At 31.9% G+C, this 22736-nt stretch overlaps 1 protein-coding gene across 1 annotated transcript in view; it reads left to right on the top strand.

The window, feature by feature from the left end:
• LOC106102105 (papilin-like) overlaps window positions 1-22736 on the top strand; it is a 52142-nt gene that overhangs the window by 14099 nt on the left and 15307 nt on the right. The window lies entirely within an intron of this gene.

Here is a 22736-nt window from a genome sequence, read left to right as displayed (position 1 = left end):
TCTAAACTTTCGCATTTATATTAGTATGATACTATGATAAAACTTAATTAGTAAAGTTAAAAACCTAAAAGATTTAAATAAGTTTAGATATTTCTTTTCGACTGCCTAGATCTAAAAATACGCTCAGTTCCGACAGATGTAACTGAACAGTCCAACTGTGTGTTTAAGTAATATTTAATTGTCAGTTGAACTGTACAGTTAAAACTAAACTTCTGCAACAATTTAAAAATGAAGAATATGAGAATGAATAAATAGTATTTTAGACACACACAAATGTAACATTTTTTTACCTCAAGGAACTACTAAAATAAACAAAAACCTGCATATGTTTTTTAGCTGTAGAGTTACAATTAAATTAAATATCTCTGACCGCGTCTACTGTTTTAATTGTTGTGTTTTATTGAAATTTACAGCTCCACACTAAACATAAAACAAACCTATAAATTAGTCGTAAACACAGCTTTAAACGTATCATAATAGACTCGTATATCGCTCGTTTAAGATTCAAATTGACACCTTATAAGCCGTCCTTACAAAAGGTTTTATGTTATAATTTATTCTAAAGTAACGGGACATCATTATAAAGTTGCCAGGTAAAAGGATCGAATAAATCAGTTTTGACACATTTTAATTGGACGAAATATGTGACCTATTACATCACTATCTGTTATTATTCTATTTTATGAAGTTTTTCTTACAATTAACAAAAACAATTGAAGATCTCATTTTTTCAACACTGTAGAGATTGAAATAATAGAATAAGTTGCTATTTATCGATATAATTTAATAACGTATAAAGGGTCTAATTGAATACTTTAATGATGGGTATATTTATGACGGCTTAAGTGTAACTTTAAGGGCCGCTCCGCTCATGCACTTATTATAGAGGTGGAATAAGTATGCATGGTAAATCCTAGTTAACAAACAGGTCTTCAGTAAAATAGTATATCATTAAATATCGCATGACTAAAAGGCGAAGATATTATTTACGTATGTGTACTTGATAAATTAATAAGAATAAAAATAATACGTTGTATTTCACATAGTTTATAACGCTAAAAGCTCGTATAAAAGCAATAAACTATAATAAATTAAATACATAATGTCGCCATAATGGAACAGCAATTATTGCTCTATAAGATTCCAAATTTCGTAAACGCGTGGTTCGATATTTATGAATGGAGCGAGCATTCGCGAGACCGTGGGCGATCTGGATAGGGCTGTCAAAACTTGGAGTTTAATCCACATTTTTGGAGTTTGGATGATACATATTCGGACTACGGGTTTGTGTCTTCGAGTCAGAGAATAGATCGAAGTCACTAAATATTCTTGTTTTTTAATCGTCTGCAAAGAAGTAAAGGATGACGAGTGTTCGTTTTTGTTGTCAGTGTTCAGGTCTACGTTTAATAAAACGGTGTCAGCCCTAGATCTGGACTAGACCGTCGGATTCTGTGTCGCCAAGTGATACAAGTCTTATCTCTTACACAACTAGGCAGTAAAATGGTCATTTTGAGAATGTCAAAATACTGGTCTTTACCTTATTTATGGGTCTTGTTATTTGATAGTATCATGTATTGAAGATTGGGTGATATTAATAGCGAAATAATTAGTCATTATGATGGGAAAGAAATATCTCGTCAAAATAATGAATACTGAATCAAGCGGCAAAAAATGTATCCTATGTTACTCACAGATACATTACCTTCTTATGGTGAAAGAATTTTTGAAATCGACCCAGTAGTATTTACGTGAATCGAATACTTATAAAAATACAAATCTTTCCTGTTCATAATATTAATATAGCTAGATATCGATTTAAGATTAATCAAAAATATCCCACGTGGGTTTAGATTTCCTCTCATAATTAATTCAGTGGTCAATAGTTCGTAATCCGAGCGACTTTCTTGACCAACTGTCAGAATGAGCATTGCCATTTGCATAATTGTCATTAGTTTTAATTTATTTTGACCATACCAAGTCAAGATATTGCTAATTAAGTACCCAATGTACGTTAAACGATTAATCAATGTTCGTTAATGTATTTAACACCGGCTTCTGATATATTTAAAACTAAGATTACGTAGATTTAGGCTTATATTTATTGAAGCTTAAAATGTACTTGTACAATACGATTGCTATTGTACAATTAAATTGTTTGCTGTTAATATTCTAGTCTCTACTATTAAGTATAATGACACAAATAACAAATCTCAGAGATATAGATAATTTTAATTTGACCGTATTTTCGGAAAGGCGAAAACTTAACACAACAAACAGTTTATTCGGGGTGTTTCACGTTGGGTTGATCGGCCCACCGATCGCTCAACCGAATGGTATTTTCCCTTTAGGTAGATTTATTGTAGACATGATCTGCCCAATAAGAAAAAAACGATTGGGTTGAGCAATCGGTAGGTCGATTGGCCCAACGGGAAACATCCTTTATTCTGACTATTATTAATTCCACGGCTGTCATTCGCAATTCCAAACCTATCAGAGATGACAGCTAGAAGGAGGAAGAAAGTGTCACTGCATTTACGCTTTCGTTCCGCATCGTTTACATCTATTTAGTTCGAGTGCTTTATATTTTCATTTGCATAGCTAATGGCGTACAGAAGTTACTGGTCTACAATAAGCAAAAACAAATGATTATCAATAAACTGCTTTGCCTTATGTGTGAATAAAGTTGTATGAAATGTCTTTTTATCGTGGGTTTCTACAGTGGCAACACATACAAAAATATAGCCTTGCCTCTCAATTCCTTTAAAAAAAAAAAGTTATAGTTTTTTCGGTGCCGTGAAAACCTACGATATTCAATGATCAATATGTATTTAGACGGCCAGCAACTTACAAGATTGTCAATGAAAGTGGTCGTAAAATAAGCATATGTAAGCATGTGTTTTTAACCGGTACACTAAAAAGAAATATAAACATAATTTAATAAGCGGTAATTAAATAAAACGTGCTTTTCGGCTTGTAGCGGACGCTGGCGCCATCAAACGGATCGGTGATAAAATTATTAATTATAATAATTATAAAAGGCTCAAAATTGATTAATGATTGCAAGACGGACACCGTGCGGCATTTTATCGTCTTACATTCCTTTGGATGGTTGTATACAATATGTAGTTATTAAAAATTATATAGTTATATGTTGAAATAATTTCCCAATTCTTTAGTTCTTGCTCGTAGCGTATCTTCGACACCTATACTAATAATGTAAAAAGGAAAGATTTGTATTTTTGTATGTATTGAAATAACTCAAAAACTACTGGACCGATTTTTAAAAGTAACATAGACGACAATTTGACTATTCTTTTTAATTTAATGTGGACAAAGTCGCGAGCAACAGCTAGTAACTTAAACAGAAGATCGCTTATTCATTGGACAAAAATATGTTGAAGTTTTGTTATCCAAAATTTCGCATGTTTATACGTTATTTTAGACACCCTGTATACACCAAATACTCATCAACAATATTTATGACTATAAATAAAAGAGAAATGTATTTCATATTCATATTTTATACGCATGTTTTTTACGAACTTTAATTGTGAGCGTATAAAATTTTATAGTTGTACGTATGTACTCGTTATATTTAGCTCTGTTAGGGATTGGTAACTTTTTATTTTAGCATCGTTAAAAAATGCAGATTTAGAAACATTCTGATAGTGAAAGCTTATTTTTAACCGTATTTGGAGATAAGTTATGAAGAAAGGTATAAAACTTATAGACTAAAAATAATTATAAAATTCGAGAATACACTTTATAAATAAATGACCAAATCTGGCTGCATAGCTTCGTATTGTATGAATCATGTTTGTCGGAAGAACATAATGCTGTTAATTTGGTAAACGGCAGTGTTGTTCGATAGCCACAAAGGATTCAGTGTGAGCAGCTCTCGAAGGCACGGCTTTTATTCACATTCTTAATGCTGCTAATCCTTTTCGGGCGTTATTGGCCTGTCATGACAGCCATGTTGGGTGAACACGAGAAAGGAAATCTCGTAGTCATACTTGTTTTGTGTTCCGTTACTAATTGAGTCATTTTACGTAGTGTATGACTCTTATTGATGTAATTAAGGACTACCGACAAATACTAAGAGCCCGTCGCACCTAATTGTAAATTGTCTGATAACAATCCAACGTGTAATATATGTGGTAGAAATATCGAATTTTGTTACCTAATCTGACAGTGACTGTAATTTTAAGCTATCTGAACCTTTATCAGCTAGTGGTGGGACAGGCCCTATAACTTTTATTATAGCACGTTTTTATTTTTCATGAAGTTAATCGACAATACCACCATCTTTTAAAGGTGTAACAAAAATTAATTTATATAACAAATATTCTATTAGAGCGCGCGCACCTTTGGCTAAACTATCGCACAACTGTTTAGTCGCAATGTTATTCCTATGACTTTATATGGAGACGCGCACATTACTCGATTTTTGGTTGTTCGACACATTTGAATTGGCTGCGAAACAATCGAGAATCGCACAACTATTGTGCGATAGTTAAGTCAAAGGTGTGCGCCCGCCCTTTTCAGGATTTCCCACTTATCTGTCGCGGGTAAATCTTAAAAGATGTATTTGTCTCTGTCAGCATTTAATTATAATAAATTAAAACTTCATGTTTAAATCGTAGAATATTATTTAAAGATAAACAGCTATTCATCATTCCTAGTCCTTGTACGTGCGGTGTTTTGCATGTACATAACTGGATGTGACTTAGCGTGACAGTGCAACAGGGCCCTTTGCGACGTTAACTTCCCGGGAATCGCATGGCTAATTCAAATAACACCTTGTCAGATACATTACATAGATACTGTCTGGCTTCATGAATATACAGTTTAAAGCTGGGATTCTTTTGAATTAAAGATACACCTAGTCTTCATACAGTCTCTCGAAGCTACACGGATCTTCATCTCTTTCCGTTGATTTTTAAATGACAGGACATGTTAAGCGCACGCATTCTACTCTTTTAAATAAAAACGAACACATCAAATATGCAAATATGTGTGATTGTCTCACTCCTCGAAAATAATGGCAGATTTTATTAGGTATCACGGCGACTTGTTTAGTCCTTTTCTTTACAGTCAGTGTTAGGCACACCTTCCAGCGCGCATGCCAACTGTTAAACAGTTGACATTATCTACGAGATTGCGATAATTCAAAACGGTGCACGTCAACTTTGTAACTTGTAATTAAATTTAATATTATTAACTAGTTTCTTAGCTTGTTGAATTTAATTGCCCTTCCATTTATATCTTCTTCAGATCAGAGTATAAATGTAATGTTTCCGTCAGATTGTAAGATTGTTGACCTGTTCCGTGTAAGGCAAACTACAGGTTATAGATGTTATAAGAAGATTATTGCAACCTATCTTTTGTTTTTTATAATTTACTACAAATAGTTACTTTGCTCCTTCCGAATATAAGTTTATAGTACTTAACTAAAGAGTGGCTCTTTGGCATTCCGACTATTATAGTACAAATGTAGAACGAAATAATACTGCTTCCTTTAGACTCTAATATTTCTTTAATCTTTGCAAATACATCGGCGTCACGTGCATTAATGTTATTAACGTCAGATTTTTTTCAATCATCAAAATCTGAATAAAGTGTTAACACTATCTTTATACTCCAGTATTAGTTTGTAGCACGTTTCTTTGTATTATTAAATGAAAAGCTTTTTTGCAATTCAAATATAATGCTGCAGTTAATTTAAAATAGTATGTAGATAACTGTATAAAGTATTACGTCTGAGCTAAAAGAAAATTTTACATAGTTAAATCATAAATTATTTGTTCACATCTTTCGTCGTCTGTCTGTCGTGCCAGTGACAATTGGCTGAGAAAGTCATTTGTTGTCTATGGATTTATTTTGGAACGTTCCAGCTTATAAAATAATAATGTATATCTGCTTGTAAGAAGTCTATGGTCACAGCCTTATTAACGTAAAATTGTTTAGGACGAATAGATAACGATTTGTTATATTTTATCATTTACATTTAATTCGACGACGCGATTTACATCCCAACTTTAACATTTATATTACAACAAATTTCCACTGTCTTATTACTTATTATTATCTCTGTTTTTGTATGATGAGCGGGAAAACAATATGTTTTTGTACATGTTACGACAGTGGAAACTCACTGTGTAAACTGTCGTATGACATTTGAACTGAGATACGAAACAAATAAATCTTAAAACACTTACACAATAGAAACCTTTGATAGTAAATAGCAACACTAATATGCAGCGCAGTGGGTGGGCGATCTTAACAAAAATTACGATCGTCTCTAAAGGTAAATGTATTCTATCCATATTTGATCTATTCAAATAGCTTATATCAAATTCACGATATTGATATTAACCTTTTGTATATTTCATATATAAATACTTTGCTTATGCTTTTATTTATTTTTATAGGTTAATATTTGACCGACTTCTCACATAAGTTTAATATTTACACCTAACATTATACGAAATTAATTTAATGTAAAAATGTAACTAAGTTAAAAGAAGGGTAGGCTTAAATTCTGGTAACTACGAACTATAAAAATATATTTACGAAAGTTATAAGAGGTTATTCAAACTAACCACAATCGTCACCTTGGCCTTGGAAAAATACGGCAATAATATTTAAATTAAAAAAAAAGCTTGGCGATAACGATTCATACAAATCCAAATAAAGGAGAAACAATGAACAAACGTGAACATAAAGCACATCATAACTCTTAAAATATACAGAAACAATTACAATCGTACATTCAAATTATAGCCCCGTCTAAATAACTGAACAGAAGACAAAGAAATTCCGAAAATATGACGCAAAGCTTACAACGGTTTATAAGTATGAAGTAACTTTTGTTTCCAGCCATATAACACGATAGCTTAATAAGTAGCATGGTCATAAGGAAGACGCAAATAGATACAATCTACAAGACTATCGTATCAAAGATTGAGTACAGCAAACAATTGTATGGCCCACCGCGACGTGTGAAAATGGCGCAACTGATTTTTATGGTGAATTGTCTCATTCTCATAAAGTGTAGTTATTTACGTTTTGAACACATTTCAATGAATCGAATCAAGATGGAATCTATATTTGATATCCTGTTTACCTTCAAGAGGTCTGCAACATTGTAAAAGGACTAAAACTGCGTATAACGTGTTTGTAATTACTCAGAATAATTACGTGCACCATTCATTCAGTACTATTTTGTATTTGTTAATATTGAGAAATCTGGACTCTATCCTAACCTAACCCAACACTTATAGGAAGTTACGGAACTTGCAAAGATTCGCGAATTGTAGTCAATAAGCGAAACATTAAAGTATAGCCATTAAATTATTTTTTTGCCTGATTTGTTTAAAAAGCATAAAACATTCTCATATGTCACTGTTACTTGATGGATGAATAAGGGTAATAAAATTAACATAGATATTTATATTATTGTAAAAAGTTTTTTTTTTAATATATTCCTTCGTGTTTAAATAAGTGATGAATTATAATGCGAAATATATGCGAAAATATAAAAGTATGCGTTAAACGAGACATATATTTTATGAAATTTAAAACGCAAATTTCTAAAACTCAATCGTATTAAAATTATAACAAAGATAGTCAATTTATTAATGTCGTTGGTACGGTTGCTGTAAGGATTATTAAATGAGATGCTAATAATTTAAATAACAAAAAAAGGATAGGTATGAATTCGTAAGTTTATCAACTGGTGAAGCCATTTGCATGCTAACTATAAAACTTTCGTAGGACGTTGACACAAGTTTGTATAACAATGTTTAACATAGTCAACATTTATGGTATTAACTGCTACCGTGGAATGTCATATAAAAAAACACAAGTTTTCGTGTGAAAACCTCACCCAAGATTAATATTTGATCAACACAAATCTCTTCAGATGTTACTTTTTATTACTGGTAATATTCCGTGAAAGTTGAAACTTCAAGGAAACTGGCACAAAAATCTACAATTTTCATATGCCCATTTGCTCTTTATGTGTCCTTTGCTTAAGAAACAAATTAATTAAAACAGTAAAATTAATTTACCTACTCATTTGTTAAAGAAATGTATTTATTGCTTTTAAACTGATATCCATTTATTTTCTTAAACCTAGTGCTTAATATTTTAGTAAATAGTTTTTAAAACATCTATCCATAGACGTAACTTTAGAGTAAAACACATCACGTACGAGTACATTATGGTTATTACTTGTTCATAAATATTTACTCTACAATCTTTTGTAGTTGGCGGTAAAATCATTAGAGATAATTAGTTATTTTACAATTCTGAATACATTTCAAACGTTCGAATTTTAAATTTAACCTCAATACGTGAACAAACAGCGTCCGAGGAATTCCATTCTTCCTATATTCTGTGATGTCACGGTCAATATGAAGGCGTGGTTGAACACGATGGTGTAAAACTATTTTACTGACAACTATGTAAAATCAGTCTTCGGGTAATTTAAAAAGTAGATTAGTGTAAGACAGTAATTATAAAACTGATACTGTTGTTACAGACTAGCTGTTGCTCGCGATTTGTCCGCGTGAAATTAAAAAAATAATACAAAACATAGCCTATGTTACTCAATGATAAGTTAGCTGTTTATTAATGAAAGAATCTATGAAATTGGCCTAGTAGTTTTGGGGTTATTTCAATAAATACAAAAATTCAAAAATGCAAATCTTTTCTCTTTATAATATCTAAAAAGTTGCTAGCTACAAATTATGATCTTAATAATTTACCTCTATAGGAAATCGATTTTGTTTCTTTAATTGTTCAAGTTACTATATAATACAATTCTACTGATCAATTTATTGATTACTTGTAAAATCCTGTTGTAGTTTCATAGGTTATTGGGAATAGATCAGTCAGCAGAGCATTTTGGATTATAACTGTATAGAGCATTTTTAATACATCAGTCTGTGCTGTACCAAATAGTATTTTGTAAGAGACATTCTTTGAAGCGGGTATGCAACATTTTGCCGCCGTTCTGAACGACATGTTTAATGAGCATGACGATGCGTCATTGCCTGAAATAAATTTCCTTTAAAATTTAGCTTTAGTTAGTAAAATTTACCCTGACGATCTGACTTCGAAACTTGTGTATACCCAATGGAGCTGATGATGAGAATATGATATACTGAAAGTTGATTGTGAAGAAGACTAGGTTTTTACTATTATAATATCGAATATTTTCCTCCAATTATTTTAGATTCAGAGGAATATAATCGACAAGAATCTCAAGTACCATACAGTTTTATCACTACTAGCGCTCCGGGTGAGATATCTACCATCCCCCTTTTTACCAGTAATGGGGGGTTAACAGGTATACGTGGGATTATGTAATTAGTAGACAATCAGATCAATCAGCAGATCAGCAAACCGCACTGTAATCTAAAGTCGACACCGTGAATCGCCTTAACGATTAATTCCTCTTTGCACCCCCAATGTTTACATTGAGAAATCCATCAATATAGACTCTTTAACAAGGATATAAATTTCATATAGCATGCTCTTAATTCCATGTGTTAAATTGGAAGTTCAGTAGGTCTGTGGGTACAAAGACTTTGGTTTTGTACTCGCGTTGTCGCAATGGGCACGGGCTCACCGCTCCGGATCACCGGCCATCGAAATAGGCCACCCATTCACGCTGCATCCAGACCGAGTTAATGGTTCGACGTGAATTGTATCGTATAATTGCATCAGCGAATACGAATATTGCCAAATTAAACATACGACGTCGATATAAATAGTTTTGATGCATCAAAGCAAATTTAAATAATGGTCTTTAGAAATAATCGAAATTTGCAATTGTATTGAATCGACCAAGGATTTAAAACGGCTAATTTACTTAAACTTAACCTTAAAAACCTTGCTTCGACTTTTAACTAAGGTTTTTAATTCACAATAGTGTTTTTAGAGTGTGTGCATAATAATGAAATTTGAATACCATTCCATTTCTTTATGTAACTAACTATAATTCAAACAGTTAAAACAAAAAAAAACTAAATAGATTTACTTGGTGAAGCACCAAGCCCTCTCTTTCTCTTTGAAATCAAATGAGAGTTTTAGTTGTACATTTCTTGAATGACAGACAAACTTATTACAAACTTTTACAAAATCAACTTATAAAACGATGAATTACTAAAAAAATATACAACGATTACTGGCCTTTTAATACATCGTTATAAAAATATGTATTTAAATAGAACCATAAAGAAATATTGCCGAAATACATTCCGAAATGATAAATTGCCAAGAGAAAATCATCTCGAAGGCACGTGCGATGTTTTTAAATCGTAGTAACGTTGTTTATAAGCTGCTTAAGTCAATGAATCACATCGTAAAGGATTATAATTCGGCGACGGTACGGCAATGATTGATAGCGGTACGACAACCTATTGAAGTTGTAGTCAAGTTGTAGTCGTTTAGTCTACACAACTTTTGACGTCTGAAGTTAGCTGCAGGAAGATTGCTTAAGCTATAGAAAGCAGGACCAATATATGTGATATCTGAGTATGATGAAGAGAAACAATTGAAATGAGGAAATTGAATGAAAACAGAAGTATCAGGTTCAATGCTGTGCTTATGGCTAACTTCACACATGTACAATTAGCGGCGTGTGTTTTACTTGTATATTATTACGCAATGTCCAACTTGTCCCAGCATTCGTGACTGGTTGCGTTCGTAATCGATTAGAGCGGTATTTGTAAATTTGAACGCTCCTGCATGTGAAGTGATTTAATTATTTTTTTTGTCCTTAATGTGGGAAAATAATTAGATATTCAACATGAACGTAATTATCAGAAAAAGTGTAATGTTGCGATAAAATAAAATTTTAATGCACATTGCATTTCTATAATTGATCTTGGTATTTCCAAAAAATATCTTTTGAGATTGGTATACCATAGAGTTAAGTAAAAAGTAAAATATTGCAAAATAATAGCTGAAATACAAATATCATTAATTTAGTTCCAAAATATATTTAAGAAACTTAACAAAAAATGTTAAATGTTTTAGGACAGTTAAATTACTTATTTTATGTCTTGATCTCTTGATTCATGCGTCATGTCATAAACGTAATTTATAGTAGATCCTATCAATATATATGGCAACATTTGGCACGGCATGGTGTCGCCTCGCGTGTCTAGCTGCCGCTCGAATTAGGAGACTTGATGGAAAACTGGAAAAACAAGTTACCGAATGGAAAGAATTTATTACATAGAGTAATACACAATTTGCGGGATTTCACTCTTTATGTTTTGCGCACAAATTTCTAAATTCTAAACAACTTAGGAAGGAAGCATAAATTACTTCTCTCTGCATAACAAAAGATGAACGTTATCAGCAAGTAAAAAATGGCGGAAAATCTAATAGTTACTTCTATACTAATATAAAGAGGAAAGATTTGTATTTTTTTATGTATTCCAATAACTCAAAAACTACTGGACCGATTTCAACAATTCTTGCACTATTAATAAGCTTATGTTATCACTGAGTAACATAGGCTATATTTTTACTATTGTTTTAGTTTCACTCGGGCGAAGTCGCCACCAACAGCTAGTATATTATAGCTTAAAATATCGCTATCACACTGCATTTTGGTACCCAGAAAATTAAAAGTAACGAATTCCAAGTATCAATCTACAAACTTTGCTGGAACTTTGATTTCAATGAAATATTAACGAAGCTTTTAATCAACGTTATTGTTAGGTCGATCGTGTTTTATTGTGTACTTGCCTGTACGAAGGCTGTATCTACGCTGTTGTTTAGGTAAACAGTCATTACGCGGTCCAATCACGCGAGCCGAGCGTAGAGTACAGAGTACTGACCTGCAAACACATGGCGTGTTTGTTTAAAGATTATCCAACGAATTATAATTTCTCAGAATTAACGGTGATAGTCTTGGCTGGAAGTGACAATATAAACTAATATTTATAATTTGATTTTTATATGACAATGTTGCATTAGCTTAAAATAGACCATATCTAGTCCTTGTCTTTATCTATTGTATAAATATCTCAAAGCAATATACATAGCTATTCAATTTAAAAAGTAACAGTAAACAATATAGTATGCTTGAAGGGGAGTATTCCGAACTGTCACCCGGCTTAGTTTTGGTCTCACTATTATCAATAAGGTGACACATGGAACTTTTTATTTTCATCTGTCCTCACGTGAGGACAGAGCGCGGTGACGGTTGAGAATAATCCCTTGAAGAGAGTGAATTCAGATTAGACGGCTGATAGAGATGTATAGAAGAAGCAGTCCAACTGTGCCAACTTCGCACAACGACAAGGTAAGGTTGACTGATATAACTTAAAAGTCACTCTTAAATCGTTTCTGTTCGAAGAAAAAGCATAATTGTATTCACTTCTGTTTGATACTGAATGGAGTTAAATTCAAAAATGTATAACAGCAATGCGTATCTAATGCATCAGGATAACAATGCCGCGCTGCTTTTGTTTAATTTTGCAGTTATGCTAAGACTTAGTTGAATATACTGCCATGTGATGTCGCCATACTTTAGCTAACAAATACCATGTTCTTAACGTTTCTAGGATATATTGCGTTCTCTGTATCAACAGAGGATATTGTTAGGATTGTTTCGCGGTATCTTCGTCTGACAGCTTATCGGCGATAGGGCTAATCATGGCACATTTAAGAGCTAGTTTATCCATAACATAAGGATGATTCGAATCTTCAACTGAAGAATTCGATTTTTGAAATTGCATTTATTGAAGATAGATTCAAAAAAAGAATCTACAATTCTCTATTTGAAATAGTCTTTCATTGACACTTGTAGATAACATATTGTTAAATTGTCAAAGATAATATTATCACAGATTAAAAAAAAAACTGAAAACAAACAAAATACAAGCGTGTGACTAACGAGTCGCAGTTTTCATTATGGCTATACCAAAAATACTTTGTCACTCAATTTTTAATTGCGGAAGTCTCGAAATAGTTCGTACTATATTTAGACGTAGGAACAATTTTATATGTTCGAGGAAGGAGCCTTTTGAAAACAAGTCCAATATAAACAGTTGACTGTAGTCTCGTGGTAGCCGGCCATTTGATCTTAATAACTGTACAAACACACAAAGAGGTTGTAACACGACACAGATATACCGCGCGATTATTTACTCTACTAAACAATGTTAAGCCGGGTCTTGTTTCTCTTTTATGGACGGAACATTTCATGTTAAAGTGGTTATAACCAAGTAAAGTCTTGACGGAAATCATATATTACCAGCCAATTTATGCTTATGTTTTCTTCTTCTAATAAGCGTTTTGCATATAGATTACTATTATCAATTAAGTTTTAGATAAGCCGTTTAGGGTTATTCAATGTTTTGGTTAGATTTATAATTGTTTCAATACTAAATTTTAGGAAAATATTATAATAATATACAAAATTCCAAGATTTTGTCTGTCATTTTGACATTTGCAATTGAATTTGACAAATGTAACCAATAAAACAATTTTCATAGTTTCATGCGAATGATGTCGCACGGGAACAGCTAGTTATTGATAGTAAAATGTTTGCATTTACTATTTCTGCCTTTGGATGAGAAAGTTCATTCGTCTCAAGTCCGTTAGATCGGTATTATAATTAAGGCAAAACGCAGGCGTGTTTATCTCCATGATCTATTTCTAAACGAGTTATCAACTAATGTTATCTTCCATATCTAAGCCGTACGAAAAGTTTCTTAACGCATGTTTGAGGCGCCTCCATTTGCATTGAGCAATATTTGCGAATCGTATTAGCACGTGAAATAATGTTGTGTAAGCTCCAACCGTCCAACGTTTGTGTTCATATAAAAATATTGAGTATTTACATTGGTAATATGTTGGCCTGTGTTTGGACAAATGTTTGCACTTTTTATAATGGATATCTTTGTCACGATAATCTATTTGGAGTTCGATTTAGTCATATATACGTTAATTTATGGATTAGTCACAGATTATGAAACGCTATTAAAACAGATCTGTATTTTCAGATGTAACATTTTTCTAACAACTGGTAGTTGTGAAGAACAAAAATTGTAATAAAACTTTTTTAGTTTCATGAATATGTCTTACTAATATTATAAAGCGAAAGTTTAGATAGATGTTTGTTAGAGTTTGTATCCTAAAGTAGCGAATGGATCTCGATGAAATATGACATATAGTTGTAGAGGATAATCTAGAAGAATATATAGGCTAGTTACTTTGTTTTTTTAATTGCACGCGGATGAAGTCGAGGGCGAAAGCTAGTAAGGTAAATTTTACATTTACAAAAATACATCGCATGTGTAAAAAATGGAATTTAAGTACTATTTGTTACACTTATAAAAATGTCGTAAAGTTTTTAATGTGTATATTTCGGTATTTATAAAATTTTATAGCCTATATAGCCTTTACTTTATATGTAAATCCAATTTAATAAGCTTAAAAAAGGTAATAAACATTTAAATGTTTATTTAATGACTAGCTGTAGCCCGCGAATACGTGCACGCAATATTAAGATAAAAAGTAGCTTATAATATGCCCGTCTATGTCAGCTACCCTTCAGTGAAAGTCCGGTCGAAATCGGCCCAACCGTTTCGGTGGTTACCCGGAACAAACGCGGCTTGCAAACAGACAGCCAAACAGACAAGGCATTTCTAAAGGTTTCTTTAAGTGACCTTGAAGGTTTCGCACTTTAAGTATAAATAAATAAATAATAAACGAGATTTTTATTGCCACAAAAAAACTACGTATCTAATATACAATAACCTTAGTAAAAAACATACTTTAAGTTAACATTTACACGTACTTTAGTAAATGTGTTTTATTAATAAAATCTAGTATCTCAAGTCAGATTCTCTAATGAATTCGAGTCGTTAATTTCACCAAATTACTTTTTCGTCTCAGACCAAGGCGCCAGCGGACGCGCCGCCAGATCAACTTATACTGGTCGTTCATATTACCGCCTATTTAAATGGAATACATAAAACCACTATGTCAAATGTTAAAATGGTTTTGTGCAAATATTTCTTTTGTTTGCGACAGAATACCAAACTGAACTCAACTGATTGAAGACATTTAAATGTAAATTGATTTAATTATTGTCTATAAATATTTTGTCAAGTAACATTATTTCGAGGAAATTTTTACGTTATATTTAACATACATTTTAGTGTTCGTATAAATTTTAATTATCATAAATCTAATAAATAGTTTGATGTTGATATAACAATGTTTTAAATATTAATTTCGTGTCAGGAAATAAAACATGTAACGTACAAACACTATTCTTATAATCGTATTTCATACTTTAAAACTCCAAGATAAAGTATTTAACTACGCCTTTCAATAATAAATTTGAGTATACATTTCTTCAGTCTTTTCTCTCTTCATTAACAAACAAGCTATTACTCGCGACTTAAAAATATAGTCTATATTACTCAAAGATAAATTAGGATAAATTGGTTAAAGAATTTTTAAAATCGGACCAGTAGTTTTTACGTGAATCGAATACATACAAAAATCTAAAAATACAAATCTTTCCTTTTTATAATATTAGTAGAGATATCAGGCTTTTATGATTATCGAGGAGTTTAAAGTGCGCGTACTTTGTTTTAACGTTTCTATTGGCGTATAAAACGATATGTTGATAACAATGTAATAACCGTTAAGGTGCATTAAATTGTAATGCATGAATGAGATGAAGACATAACCAAATATGTGGATAACCGCAAACATTGCAACACTAAAGTAATAAATTCCAAACAGAATCTAATTGAAATAAAATTCAACTAAACAAACAGAATTTAACATAAGCCATTTCTATATTTTTGTATGTATTGAAATAACTCAAAAACTACTGGGCCGATTTTAAAAATTCATTTACCGTTAGAAAGGTAATTTATCTGTAAGTGACATAGGCTACATTTTTTATTTTCACACGGATGAAGTCGCTAGCAACAGCTAGTACAAAAAATAATGTTTAATCCTTAACAACATTACAACACAATCAGAAATAACCAAAAGAAACACAAATAAACATATAACTAAGTGCTTAAATATATGGGAAACAAACTAAATAATGTGCAAAAATCACGCTGTTTAAAAAACCCCTGAATATTTATTTATATAAAAAAACTCATGCGTGAATATGGATATCGTAAAAAAAAGGAATCAAATTTACAACACGCTACGTAACAACCTTGCACTCTAACTTTTAAGTAATGAGGTCATATGCCCTATTATCGTTTGATTGTGGCGCCATCTATAATGTGCGTTCAGAATATTTATCCAGTAATAAAATACATAATTTATGGCTGTAATACCATGCATCAATCTATAAATGCAATAGTTATATGCTTGAAATGTTTATTAAGACATTTTAGAATATTAACTTTGCTAACTTAATTAAATAAATTATTACTTTATTATGTTACATCAATTAAACATTATTTTTAATGTTCAACTTTTTTAAACCAGACGGTAACAATATATTTATTTTTAATAATAATTTATTCTTCGCTACCCACAATTCCGTTATTTATTACACTACAAACTAGTATCGCGTTGTTTTATTAGCGAAATTCAAAACTCATTGCATCTATCTTTTCCTATGTAAATATACTACCCATAAGCTAATACACACGCTAGAATATCTAGTTGCAATCTATCTTGGAAACCTGTTACTGAAGTTTAAATAGGAATCTCTAGATTCATGGTCCGTTGCGCAGGTAAGTTAATTGTGCATTCGTATATACTAATATTATAAAGAGGAAAGATTTGTGTTTTTATATGATTTTTAAATTAACTCAAAAATTGCTTGGCTGTTTTCAAAATTCACCATTAAAAAGCTACGGCATCAGTGAGTTACATAGGTTATATTTTTTATTTTTTTTAATGTTACGGGACGAAGTCGCGAGCAACAGCTAGTAAATTTTATTCGCTAATACATTGCATCTTGTATTAATATAAACAAGACTGTATTAATCTGTATCTATACTAATATTATAAAGAAGAAAACTTGATTGTAATGGATAGGCACAAAAACTACTAGGCCGATTTTAAAAATTCTTTCAACGTTATAAAGGTTATTTATCTGTGAGTAACATAGGCTATATTTTTTCATTTCTTTCTTTGACGTTGTCGCGGGAAAGAGTTAGTTATAAATATTGGTATACCGTTAAACGTACGACATAAGAATCAAAGTAAATACACGATCGCGGTGCGGCAAGCTTTTCTCTGAAGAAATTCACAACGTAAATACTCAAATTAAAACACTTTTCGCAGAATTCACCCAAGCGTGCTATATTAAAATATCATACAAGTTTTCATTAATAAAACGGAAGAAAAACAAACATTTTACTTAGCGGATAAAGTCTGACACAAAAATGTTCTCATAAACAACGGATATGAAAGAACTAAATTAATGAATACTTGACTAAATCGAGATAGACGTTCACTAAATATATTAACCTCAGTTTCTAGGTTAATTCTTTCAGCAACATGCATTGTTATTCTAATATGAACGGGAATGTAAACTTGTAAACAACAGGTCTGTTTAATTTTAGGTAGTTGCAAATTTTAGACAACAGATGTTTTTCGCAAATTACGTTGAGTAGTTACTCAAATGTGTTTTTTGTAGATAATTTACGTGGTACTTGCGAGTTAAATCTTTCATCTTTAACACTAAAGATGTTACAGAATTAACATGCTATTAAAACTCTTTACATTAAAGCTGTCTTCACAACAGTTTTAATTTTTATTTACGATCGTTTTCAAATTACGACAAAAATATTTTGTGATTTTTATTTTAGATACAAATCATCATAAATTATTAATTTTTACACGTTATACAAAGCTGTTTACTGTTTAAAGTTATATCTTGTAAAATTTATGTTTCAACTAACTGTTGCCCGCGATTTCGTCCACGCATTATTAAGATAAAAAAGTAGGCTATAATATGCTTGTCTATGTTTTTTTTTTTAACAAAAGGTGGCAAACGAGCAAGCGGCCACCAGAATCAGCCAAAATGGCGAAGCGACCGCTGCCCATAGACATCCGTAATTGCAGATGCGTTGCCTACCCTTATCCGACAGAGGAGATGCACATAAAGCGGATATCTCCCTATGCATCTCCTCCTCTGTCAAATCCACTTCCTCTTCCCATCCTCTTCTTATGAGAAAAGGGTGGTAAAGAGAAAGGGACTAAAATTAGGCTTGTCTGTCTTTATATCTAGACAAACGCGTCTTGCGTAAATACAGACAAAAAATTATAAATGTGATTTTCGTTATCAGCAACGCAAATACATCATCTTACCAAAATCTAGAATTTTTCTTTTGATATTACAAACAGACACTCCAATTTTATTATATGTATAGATAGAACAAGGTGTATTCAAGTGTTTAACTATATAGATTATGAGCTCTCATCAATGAAATTATTAACGTGGAAGACAATAGTAAATGAGGTCGATAAGAACGGCTTCGATTCCGTTATTATGTTATTGGGATGGGCGATGTCGCGACATTTACAAATCGTATGATGTCATATGCGATTGCATCATGCTACTTCAACACGTACTAAATTATATACTATACCCCATAACTCAATGTGTCTACCCCGTAAATCTTAATGTTTATTTTAGTCCGTAATTCTTGAACACAATCGCAGTTAATTTTGGATACAAATGACTTAAATTTTCTGTACTTACATTGAAGATGTATTTTGTAGATCTAATTTTTATATTTTTTTTTAGTTGATTATCGCATTTATCTCTGTTTTTTTCGAGGATTATATGTCCTGTAATAAAATCTAATTTTCTATATTCAACAATTAATATTGTGTGTGTTCCTAATATTCAATATTGAAATCGACAATTAAATTAATTGTATTAGTAGATCCGAAAATAGTTTTTTTCTGTCGTCTTTATTTTTATTTTCAGTCAATGTTTTTAGTTCAAACAGAAGTCCGTCGATCGTTAGAATGGCGTTGATCGTAATGGAGTTGAGATCGTGTGTGGCTGCGCTGTATTTAACATCGCAACCGGCGCCTGCGCAGGCGTACGTTTACCTTTCGACTAAATGCGAACTTGAACTTCAATGGTTTTCTTACTCTCGGAAAAAGTGGCATTATAATTTTTTATTAACATTTTTTTTTTGTCGAATTTAGGATTGAATAATCTATGACAACAACGATGTTGACGAAGAGTAAATATTACACGCTAGCTGTTGCTTGCGACTTCGTCCATGTAAAATTCAAAATATAGTTTATGTCATTTAGTAATAAAATAGCCTTTTAATGGTGAAAGAATTTTTGAAATCGGTTCAGCAGTTTTTGAGTTATTTCAATACATATAAAAATATAAATCTTTCCTCTTTATAATATTAGTATTTATTTATTGGAAAGGTACACCAATTACCTGTTCGACGACGGAAATTTCTTTTGATGGTTTTAACACACCTGGATTTTTCTTAAATTGTTTCGTATACACAACAACAAAAATATACGAGTGTCTAAACTTGTTGTGAGTTATGTTACGAAGTTAATGTTATTGTTAATGTCCGCATATTTATGTTTTCTGTTTAATAAATTGTAATGCAATGAACATAATGGGGTTACTCTTTAATAGTCAATCAATAAGGCGCGATTCTAAACGGAAACACGACTCGAGTCGGACCATCTTTAGATTAATACCATTCAATCGATAAACAGGACAATACTAACTATAGAGTTATTTTTTAACAAAAACGTTTTTACTTTTTGATAGTAAACATGAATTTACAGGAATGACGGAATAGTAAATTTAAAAGTCTGATCGACTACTAACCAAATATTGAAACAAATCTCAAAAATGTAAACACTACAATCTGACGGACGTCAAATTTATGAAATTTGAGTTTAATTGTTGCTTTATCACGCTGTTATATATTCAAATTTCCTCTCAGTGTTCGGTCGGTCTGACTCTCAGAATAGATTGTAATACTTCATGAAGAAAAATAATAATTTGCCAGTCGCGCAAAAGGTATCGAAATAATTATAATTTCTTAACAGTTAACGGTATTTGCAAAGTGTCGTTACTGTCTACAGCTAACCTACTAAGCGCGGTTATATTAATTCTATTTTCATAATTCAATAAATAAACAACGTATTCATAAGCACGATAAATGCCGTCCGAAGCAGCTCGCTTGAAATGGCAGATATTGCATTCTTAAATTGTTATTTCTGTTGCTATTTTAAGCATACAACGGTATTCTGAACCTGGCTGTACCTTCGTGAGATCGATCCTAGAACCGCTCGCGCCTTGTTGCTGTACTGTTATAAGTCTTTGAATTTTCATTAATATTTAAATAAAATGTATATACGATTGTCTTCTATTGAATATTCAGAAACAAATGTATCTTAGATTTATGACAATATAAGATCCACTCGATCTTTTGGATCTCATATCTTGGCACATTTTTTAATATTAAAACATATATGTGAACATAACAGTTCAGAATTTTACTACCATAACAGTGATTTCAATCTTCAATACTCAGCTCATACGTATAACTTTCGTTGAGTTTTCATATTAAAAATGATCGAAAAGAACACTCTTCGGTACGATGTGTACATTCGAGTACTGTACATATTTATTTGACTTTAAGCACACATTAACTTATGCGTTTAATTATCTAACTCAATGAATATCTAATCTCAAACTCGCAGTTTTGGGGTTTAAAATTCTAAATTCTTTCACGTTATTAGGTAAGGAATTAGCCTCGTCTCTCAGTATCGGTATAATTCGAGCTCGTGATCTCATTCCGATCCAGAAACGGGAGTGATTTATCGTCAGATTACTGTGTGTCGATGTCGATGCGGTGACGCAAGTGCCCACCCGTCCGTGACTGAACACTCCTCGATGACTTGTCCTAACTAACCTATTTTTACAGATGCCATTGCTAACCCAATAATGTCAACATACTAAGCAATTTCCATTGCTGAAACACCTGTAAAAATTAATATTTTTTTTAGAGAAAAAAAGAGATAAACCAGATTGAGATATAGAAAAAAATTCAAAAAAGAAATTATGAGGGAAATAAGATATTCATTTTGTAACCACCTAAAGTTGATATCGATCTTATCGAAGCAAAGCGATCTTCGCTACATTTAAATTTCGAATTCAAAATAAGGAAGCTGCGAGCCTCGTTCGAAATTCAAATGTGACGTTAAGAGCTTAGATAAGACAAAGTTAATGATCCTATCGAAACAAAGGCTAGAAGATGCCGTGTTAGCCTACGTGATAGTTTGCGGGTCGGGGCGATATATTAAAACATAACTGGACATCCGGCATTAGGCGCCGGCCCTATTGGCATACCAACAACCAGGTTTAATGGACACCGATACAATAGTAATAGACGCTGTTAATATTAATAGCTTAGCACTGAATAAATACTTATAACTGGACTTGAAATTTGCGACCCCAAAGCCAGAGTTTCAAGATTTCTACCTCGAATATTCCGATATGCTAAACTAAAGCAGAATTTTAATTTGATAAAAACAGTCACATATCTATACTATCTATACTTGTATACTATTATAATAAAGCGTAAACACACACTTCTTTGTTGCCTAAGATTTCAGCAATTACAGCATATTTTTGAAAAATTCTTTTTTTAATAAAAAGCCCTACATTTACGTCATGCTTTAGGCTATATATTTTCACGCCATTAAACTTAGGGGGTAAATATTTTAGATAAAGACCATAATGCGGGAAAGAGACCATAAGTTGCTGCCAACATCAAGGAAGAAAGTTTGCTAACGTCATGTCTTGTCATGTCATTTTGACATTTGCTATTGATAATTTGACAAGTGTAAGCAATAAAATAAAATTTTCATAATTTCATGCGGATGAATCCGCCCGGGAACAGCTAGTTGATAGAATAAAAAGTTTGCTTCACGACTCTAGAATATTCAAAATGTTTAATTAATATTAAAGTTTCAGAGGAATGTTAGTTACAAGGCTAACCTTAAAGTTTGCATATGTAGTAAAACCTAAGACTCAGTGCTTGGTAATAGTTTATCAACGTTGTCATTCGTGCAATGACGGCCAATCGTGATCGTGTCTGCCGGCGCCGACTGTTGGATTGCACTATGAATATGACAACCTGTCTCTATAGACTAAGTGCCTATTTCCACTTAGAGGCTAGCTGATTTAAAAGGAAACGCATTACTCGCGTTTCTTTTTAAATTTCCAGTGTAACAGCGATTTTTACGTTGAATGAAAAGATAACGTTAATTATTCATCAAAAGTGTTATACAAAGAGATTTAAAAAGTATAAAGAGGAAGCAAAGTTGACTTGAGACATTTTTCACATAATCTCACTAACATTATCTATTAACAGATTCTAGATACCACATGTCAATATAATTGTATTTACTTCCAATAGGTGTCACTAAATAATATTTAAATGTATACATTAGCAAACAGCATCAGCAACGCAGCATAAGTAATGTTAGTTTTAACATAATTGAGTTACATTAAGATCTGTGTTTTTTTATGTTTATATTTCTCCCTAAATTTAGATTAAGATTAACTTTTCTAATTGTGACCGAGTGTAATATTAAGCACATGTTTTTTTTCTTCTATTCTGTACAACTCCGTGTTCTATTTTAGGATTCATTGAAAACCGGCACTTCGGTGTACACAGCACATACCGAATAAATTCCTTTTCTTT

This window comes from Papilio polytes, unplaced genomic scaffold, assembly GCF_000836215.1.
Source record: "Papilio polytes unplaced genomic scaffold, Ppol_1.0 DF823923.1, whole genome shotgun sequence".
Taxonomy (NCBI): Eukaryota; Metazoa; Arthropoda; class Insecta; order Lepidoptera; family Papilionidae; genus Papilio; species Papilio polytes.
This window is presented reverse-complemented; position numbering and strand designations above follow the sequence as displayed.